Consider the following 8,786-nt stretch of genomic DNA (forward strand, 5'->3'; position numbering starts at 1 on the left):
TGACTCCTGTCACAGGGGTAACGCCTAGTAAAGCGCTTTGGTCATCCCCACTCTTTAGCGACAATGCTGTCAAAATAGGTGGGGAAAGGAACCACCTTTGCAATTCTGGATGGCTTGCGAGTGCAAAAAAAGGTACCTGCGCCGCCGTCGCAGCTTCAGCTGTGTCCTTTATCTTCAGGGTCTCACCCACAGATACAATCGGTGCATCTACCAGCGCCTTTTCATGCATGGTCGCAGATGTGGAGACATCCTCACTATCAGGATTCCAGGCGCGTGGTCAGACCCAGAAGGGTGACCCACGTCCACGGCAGCCGAATCAGATTCAGGATCTGATGAGACCGATGATGCGGTGGGTGCTTTTTCTCTTACGTCCTCCGACAGTCGCCGCCTCTTCATATTCGTCACATATGGGGTATTAGACTTTGCTCCGAAGGAGTAGCTAGGCAACAGAATATGTTAACATTAAAGCTTTTAACATATCCCACCCTCAAGGGGTGGTCCCCTCAGTCAATACCCTCCTACTTCCTGCAACCATATCTCAGTTTCAATGTCTAGCTTGTCAGGAGTGGCTGGCTCTCTCTGTGCTGGGGCTTTGTGCCCCAGACTCTTTCTTCTTTTTTGATTTTTTGTTTGAGTTTTCTCTCTACCTTTACTTAGCTGTTCTTTTTGTCAGCGTTAGTTCTTCGGATGAAGAGGATCATGCGGGCTGGGTCTCGGGCTGATCCCCCTGGTCGCAGGTCGTGGGTCAGTGGCTTCCCAGCCTGCCATCGAGCGTTCAGCCAGGTAACGCTCCTGGCACAGTGAACGACCCATCCCTGTTCGGTGCAGGGATGATTGGTGAGGTGGCTACCTCACTGGACGCTGTGCGGTTTCTTAACCCCCATTCTGTGCGTCTTGTATGCGACTCTCCCTGCCTCATGTGCAGCGGCTTGTTCGCCTGTGCGGGTCCCCCACGCCATTGTGAGGTAAGTGTATCTATGTGGGGACCTGTCTGTCTGGGGGGGTGTCAGTCTGGGACTGTGTAACCTGCCTCTATTCACACTGTTTGTCTCCCTATCACTCGGCTGCATGCTGTGGGCTGCAAGGGGGGGGGGGGAGCTGTGTGACACTGTGTGTGTCAGCCTTGTCAGTGTGAGAAGCTGTGTGCTGTGGGGCATGTTTTGTGGCATGTTTGGGCACTATACAGCGATCGCTGCGGCGATCTGACATGTTTTTTTATACATGGATGACGTGTGCATTACTGTACTGTGGAGCGGCGGTTTCGGCGCCAAACTGCGCCATTTTGCCTACACTCGCTCCGGCCGCATGTTCTACATGCAGGGCGGCCATTTTCTTGTAGCCTCCCATAGGCTTTCATAGAGCGCCCTGGCAGCATCACTTCCTCTTCTCCAGGAACACCGATCGAGGCAGCAGCGAGGGTCTCCTCAGGTTATATCCTTCCTATCCATTGCCTGTGTCAGTTTTATTGTCCCTGTGGGGGTCTCATTGTGCTTGTGTGTGGTGCGGTGGGCTGCGCTCGCCGCGCTTGTTAAAGGGGCAGTTAACCCTTTCTTATCCGGCATTTGTAATAGGGGCAATGGATTCTCAGGAGGGCAAATTTCCTACCGCCTTGGTGGAAAGCCAGGGGACCGCTGTTTCCCCCCCAGTGGGGGATTTAGCCACTATTGTGGCTGGCCTTGCTGCTCAGGTGCAGATGCTGGTGGCTGCTCAATCTACTAAAAGACCCAGAGTTTCTCTTTCCTCTGATTCTGAGGGTGAAGGTGATGGGGCTGTTATGGCGGGGGCCTCCTTATCGGGGTCCCGCTCCTCCCTGGATCTAGTGGGGTCCGAGGTGGAGGCTGAAGTTGAAGGGGTTGATAATTCTCCCCCTGGCTCGCCTGAAGAGCTTGCAATCATGGATGAATTGATTGCTTCCATAAAACAAACGCTGCGTTTGCAGGATGAAGTGTGTCCCCCCGCTGCCTTGGCGGCTTATGGGACGTAGAGAAAACGCAGGACGCCGCAGGTTTTTCCCTGCAATGATGATTTTCAGCGCGCTGTTAAGGAACAATGGCGCAATCTGCGCAAACCTTTTGCTGTACCAAGTAGGTTCAAGCTGCGTTATCCTTTCTCGCCTTCCACTGATGAAAGGTGGTGTGTGCCACCCCCAGTGGATCACGCAATTGCGGTTTTAAACAAATCCACTGGGATTCCTGCAGAGGATTCCCCTGTGTTCCGTGATGCCACGGATAGGAGATTGGAGTCTCTTGCCCGTCATACTTATTCTGTTACGGGTTCTATGCTTAAGGCTCTGTTTGCCTCTCTCATGGCGGCCCAGGCGGTCGCAAGTTGGACGCAGATGCTTAGGCGCGTCCTAGTGGCCGATTCGGCCTCGCCGGCGACCCTGGATATGGTGGATCAAATCCACCAGGGTGTCATGTATCTGTGTGATGCGGACTTGGACTTAGTCCCGTTGGCTGCACGTGTGCACAGCGTGGCGGTGTTGTCTCGCCGCCTGGTTTGGTTAAAATGTTGGTCGGTGGACCAGTCTTCACGTAAGACCTTAGCCAATCTGCCTTATGATGGGTCTCGCCTTTTTGGGGAGTCCTTGGATGTGTTGATTAAGGGGATCACCGGAGGTAAGAGCACTCTCTTGCCCCATTTCCCCAAGGCTAAGGGGGCTTCTGGGAAGAAGCATGCTAATTTTCGGCCCCCTCAGGGGTCCTTTCGTGCCTTTCGGTCGCACTACAAGGGCAAACCGTTCAAAGGTCAAGGCTCTCAGAAGAAGCCCTGGTCTGGAAAACAGAAGTCCGGTCAATCCGGATCCGCAGCCCATAACAGTGCGGCCTGAAGGGGCGCCCTCACCCAGTTTTGGGGTGGGGGGACGCTTGCTCGGTTTTCTTCAGCCCTGGTTGGCCCGCGTGCAGGACAGATGGGTTCAGGAGATCGTTCGATCTGGTTACAAGATCGAGTTTCTCTCTCGGCCGGAGAGCAGATTTTTTCCCTCAAATCTTCAACTGTCTCCAGAGCGTTTACGGGACCTGCACCTGGCGGTGCGGGACCTGAGGGCTCAGGGAGTGGTAGTTCCGGTGCCTCATCGGGACAGATTTTGGGGGTTTTATTCCAATCTGTTCACCGTGCCCAGAAAGGAGGGCAAGGTTCGTCCAATTCTGGACTTGAAGGCTCTGAACCGCTCTGTGCGGGTTCGCAAGTTCCGCATGGAATCCCTGCGGTCGGTGGTGGCTGCCCTGGTTCCGGGGGAATTCATGGCCTCCATCGATTTGAAGGATGCGTATCTTCACATCCCCATTTTCGAGGGTCACCAGAGGTACCTTCGATTTGCCATTGCGGAGGATCACTACCAGTTCGTGGCGTTGCCTTTTGGTCTCGCCTCGGCTCCGCGGGTCTTCACCAAGGTGCTTGCACCGGTTCTGGCATTATTGAGGGCCCAGGGCATTTCTGTCCTGGGGTATCTGGACGACATTCTGGTTCGGTCTGCGACCAGCCAGGGTCTGGAGAAGGACCTGTCTGTCACGATGCAAACTCTGCAGGAGTTTGGTTGGACGATAAATTTTCCAAAGTCGACACTGAGTCCGTCGGTTCGTCTTCCCTACCTGGGAATGATTCTGGACTCGGTGCAGGCGAAGGTCTTCCTGCCGGAAGACAAACTCAGGACTCTTCAGGAGGAAGTCAGGTCCCTCAGGGACGTTCAGCACTCGTCTCTGCGGACGTGCATGAGATGTCTGGGATTGATGGTCTCGGCCTTTGAGGTGATTCCATTCGCCCAGTTTCACACGCGGGGTCTCCAAGCGGAGATCCTGTCCATGTGGGACGGGCGACCTCAATCTCTGGATCTCCAAATCTCGTTGAGTCATCGCACCAGAAGAGACCTTCTGTGGTGGCTCCAGTCCCCGATGGTGTCCGGGGGCAAGTCGTTTCGTCCTATCTCGTGGACGGTGATCACCACGGATGCCAGCCTGTCGGGCTGGGGTGGTGTTCTGGGCGTTCTGTCCGCCCAGGGAACTTGGTCGGAGGGGGAGTCTTCCCTTCCGATCAACATTCTGGAATTGCGTGCGATAAATCTCTGTCTTCATCGCTGGACGGACCGGCTGCAGGGCTGCCCGGTTCGGGTGCAGACGGACAATGCCACGGCGGTGGCCTACATCAACCACCAAGGGGGCACCAGGAGTGCCCGAGCGGCTCGAGAAGTGGCCGACGTTCTGTCTTGGGCCGAGACTCATGTCCCGGCGATAACGGCGATTCACATTCCGGGGGTGGAGAACTGGCAGGCGGACTATCTGGGTCGCCAGACCCTGGATCAGGGGGAATGGTCTCTCCACCCGGCTGTCTTCCAGATGTTGTGCACGAAGTGGGGTCTTCCAGATGTGGACCTGTTCGCGTCTCGTCTCAACAACAAGGTGAGAAGGTTTGTGGCAAGGACGCGCGACCCTCGGGCAGACGCGTCGGACGTGTTAGTGGCCCCAGTACAGGCTGATGTACGCGTTTCCACCGATTCAGTTGCTGTCCAGGTTCCTTCGCAGGTTACACTCGGAACGCAGCACGGTGATTCTTGTGGCACCGGACTGGCCTCGCCGGTCCTGGTACGCAGACCTCGTGAATCTGGCGGTCGACGCCCCGTGGCGTCTGCCTCTTCGAGACGATCTCCTGTCTCAAGGACCGATATACCATCCTGCTTTAGTCGCTGGCTTTGACGGCCTGGCTGTTGAGACCGAGGTCCTGAAGGAGAAGGGTCTCTCCCCAGAGGTCGTTCATACCTTGATCAACGCGAGGAAGTCTTCCTCTGGGAAGGTTTATTACCGTACTTGGAAGGCCTATTTTGCCTGGTGTGAGTCCAGGGGGTTTTCACCCCGCACGTACTCTGTTTCCCGAGTGCTGTCCTTCCTTCAAACGGGTGTCGATCAGCGTTTGGCGCTGGCTACGATAAAGGGTCAGGTGTCTGCGCTGGCCGTTCTGTTTCAACGTCCCGTGGCTTCCAACTCCTTGGTTGGCACTTTTGTTCAGGGAGTGCGGCATCTGGTTCCTCCTAGGAGGGATCCTCTGCCCCCTTGGGACTTGAATCTCGTTCTATCTGTGTTACAACGTGCTCCTTTTGAACAGATCAGGGAGATCTCGTTGTCTATGTTGTCCAAAAAGGTCGCCTTTTTGGTTGCGATCACTTCGGCTCGCAGAGTGTCGGAGCTGGCGGCTTTGTCCTGCAAGTCTCCGTATCTGGTTGTTCATTTGGATAAGGTGGTCTTGCGACCTAATCCTTCTTTTCTTCCGAAGCGAGTTTCGGAATTCCATCTTAATGGGGATATTGTCTTGCCTTCGCTGTGCGCGAAGCCTAAACATCCAAAGGAGGTGAGATTACATTCTTTGGATGTTGTTCGGCCGATAAGGGTTTACCTTAAATCGACTGAGTCTTTTCGAAAGACGGACTCCTTGTTTGTTCTTCCAGAGGGTCCTCGGAAGGGCATGGCGGCGTCGGCCTCTACCATCGCCAAATGGATCAGGCAGACCATTGAACAGGCCTATGCTTTGCAGGGGAAGGTTCCCCCTGTGCCTGTGAAGGCGCACTCTACTCGATCTCTGAGTACGTCTTGGGCCTGTCGTCATGGGGCTTCTGTAGCCCAGGTGTGTAAGGCGGCGACTTGGTCGACCGTGCACACTTTCACGAAATTCTACAAAGTAGATGTTCAGGCATCGGCGGATGCTTCCTTTGGCCGCAAGGTTCTTAGTGCGGCAATTCCCTAGGGTCCCTTGTTGGGGACCTCTGGCTGTTGGGATAAGTTTTTTTTATCCCCTGGTTATTTGTCTTTTCCTGGGTTGTTGCTCCTGTTGAGCAATTATTTTTCCTGTAGCCCAGCTGGTTTCCTTCCTTTGGTAAGGTTCCTTTCTTTGATGCGGAGACTGCGTTGCCTTTCGGCGTGGATGCGTTTCCCACCCCTCATGTTTGCACTGCTTTGGGACGTCCCCATATGTGACGAATATGAAGAGGCGGCGACTGTCGGAGGACTCAGAGAAAGGAATTTTACAAAAATTCAGTTTTTTGCTAGCCCGTCGCCCACAAGCTACCTCCACCCCGGGACACAAGGGAGCCGTCAGTGCATGGATGACTGGTTGGGACCAGGACAACCCCGCAGCCTCAAGGAGGGGGATCAGGTGGGGGAAACATGCTCCAAAGACTCCATGGGTCACCAGGGGGAGCCCCACAAAAAAAGTGTAACACACTGCTAAGGGACAACCCCCACTGCGCAGGCAGCACCACCTGGTCACCAAGCATAAGGCACAGAGCTATCCTCAGCAGAGAGGGAGAGGACCCCACCAGACTCACCTGCCGACACAGGCACCTGCAACCACCAGGAGAATCTGCACTACATGTTCGGTGATCAGAAGCTAAATGATGTAGGAGTCAGCACCAGGGGATAAGGAGGGGCTCCCACTGCCGAAATCACTGCCCACAGGGCTCCACTGACAGCTGCCACTATTTACATTGGCAAACCACAAATATATATGGCCACTGTGTATAGAAACACACAGGCTACAACTAAATGGTGGCACCATGAGTTATACAGGGGCCCAGAATTGGGAGAGCAGGCCTCAGGACAAATCCAGGCAGGACAGGGGGCCCTGGCAGGAGCCCCCACCAGGTACAACAACCCCCCCCCGCACGATTGATCATCCGAGCACCGGCAGCGCACCCCCTGGCCCCCATTGCCAGTTAGTGCCCTGCCCCCATCCCAGGAAAGTGGCCAGACCACCCAAAAAAAATAAATAAATACATCCCAGCGTATGTGTAGGGGGGGGGGGGGGGCAGGATGAGGGACGCCTGCCAGAAGGAGTGGAACTCGGGGGCCTTACCGTCCCAAGGAGCAGCCCACGTCCACCCCAAAACCCTCCAGGGGTATAGCTACTCACCATACCAGGAACCGGGTAGGCACCACTCCAGACAGATGATCCTCTTCCATCAAAATGGGGGGGGGGGGGCTGTCAGCAAGGAAAAACGCAGCAACTCAGGCCAAGGCCAGGTCGTACATGACCTTGCGAGACGTTCAACTCGCAGGGCCAGTCCCCGTCCAGTGGGGCTATGTCGCGGCTCGTTGGCCAGACTGTGGGGGACCACTGGATCTAGATTATGCAGCCTGTCGCCCAGTTGGAGGAAAAAATGTTTTGTGAGATCTACTATCTAAAAAATTTTGCCAGGACCAAAGATCCCAGCAAGGAACTAGGTCCTTACTCCTAACTAGGCAGAAAAAAAACTGAGTGACTATAGCAGAGAGAGGAAGTATACCCCCCCCCCCCCCCCCCCGGAGCTGCTCATGAGTGTAGCCATAATTTTCTGCCTAGTGTCCTACTCCTGTAGGCGGCAGTATAACCCAATTGTCAAGAATGACAGGAGCTGTGTCCATCAATGAACGAAAGAGAAATAACGAATTAAATCAATTTTGGAATAAGGCTGTAATATAAATTGTAGAAAAAAGTGAATCGCTGTGAATACTTTCCGGATTCACTGTATAAAGTCAATTAACATTTCTAGATGTTGGTTTACTGTAATGGGCAACCTTTTATGAACACCTGGAAGCCAATGTTGCAGAAACAATTGAGGCTTTTGATAAAGTACTTCACATGTGTCCATATAATCAATATGCACGGTTACTAAAAGGTATTTTCTTCAGAAAGAAAAGGAAAGGAAAAAAAAAAAAAAAAAAAAAAAGTATATATTTGTTCTATTATATTAATAAAAAAAAAAAAATATATACAGTGGGTACGGAAAGTATTCAGACCCCCTTAAATTTTTCATTCTTTGTTAAATGATTTTAGCAAATGGCTGCAATATAAGTTCATTCTTCTTCCTCATGAATGTACACATAGCACCCCATACTGACAGAAAAACACAGAATTGTTGACATTGTTGCAGATTTATTAAAAAAGAAAAACTGAAATATCACATGGTCCTAAGTATTCAGACCCTTTGCTGTGACACTCATATATTTAACTCAGGTGCTTTCCATTTCTTCTGATCATCCTTGAGATGGTTCTACGCCTTCATTTGAGTCCAGCTGTGTTTGATTATACTGATTGGACTTGATTAGGAAAGCCACACACCTGTCTATATAAGACCTTCCAGATCACATGGCATGTCAGAGCAAATGAGAATCATGAGGTCAAAGGAACTGCCTGAAGAGCTCAGAGACAGAATTGTGGCAAGGCACAGATCTGGCCAAGGTTACAAAAAGATTTCTGTTGCACTTAAGGTTCCTAAGAGCACAGTGGCCTCCATAATCCTCAAATGGAAGACGTTTGGGACGACCAGAACCCTTCCTAGAACTGGCTGTCCGGCCAAACTGAGCTTTCGGGGGGAGAAGAGCCTTGGTGAGAGAGGTAAAGAAGAACCCAGAGATCACTGTGGCTGAGCTCCAGAGATGCAGTCAGGAGATGGGAGAAAGTTGTAGAAAGTCAACCATCACTGCAGCCCTCCACCAGTCGGGGCTTTATGGCAGAGTGGCCCGACGGAAGCCTCTCCTCAGTGTAATACACATGAAAGCCCGCATGGAGTTTGCTAAAAAAAACACCTGAAGGACTCCAAGATGGTGAGAAATAAGATTCTCTGGTCTGATGAGACCAAAATAGAACTTTTTGGCCTTAATTCTAAGCGGTATGTGTGGAGAAAACCAGGCACTGCTCATCACCTGTCCAATACAGTCCCAACAGTGAAGCATGGTGGTGGCAGCATCATGCTGTGGGGGTGTTTTTCAGCTGCAGGGACAGGACGACTGGTTGCAATCGAGGGAAAGATGAATGCGGCC

The sequence above is a fragment of the Pelophylax lessonae genome, assembly GCF_965119305.1.
Source record: "Pelophylax lessonae genome assembly, chromosome: 8".
Lineage (NCBI taxonomy): Eukaryota > Metazoa > Chordata > Amphibia > Anura > Ranidae > Pelophylax > Pelophylax lessonae.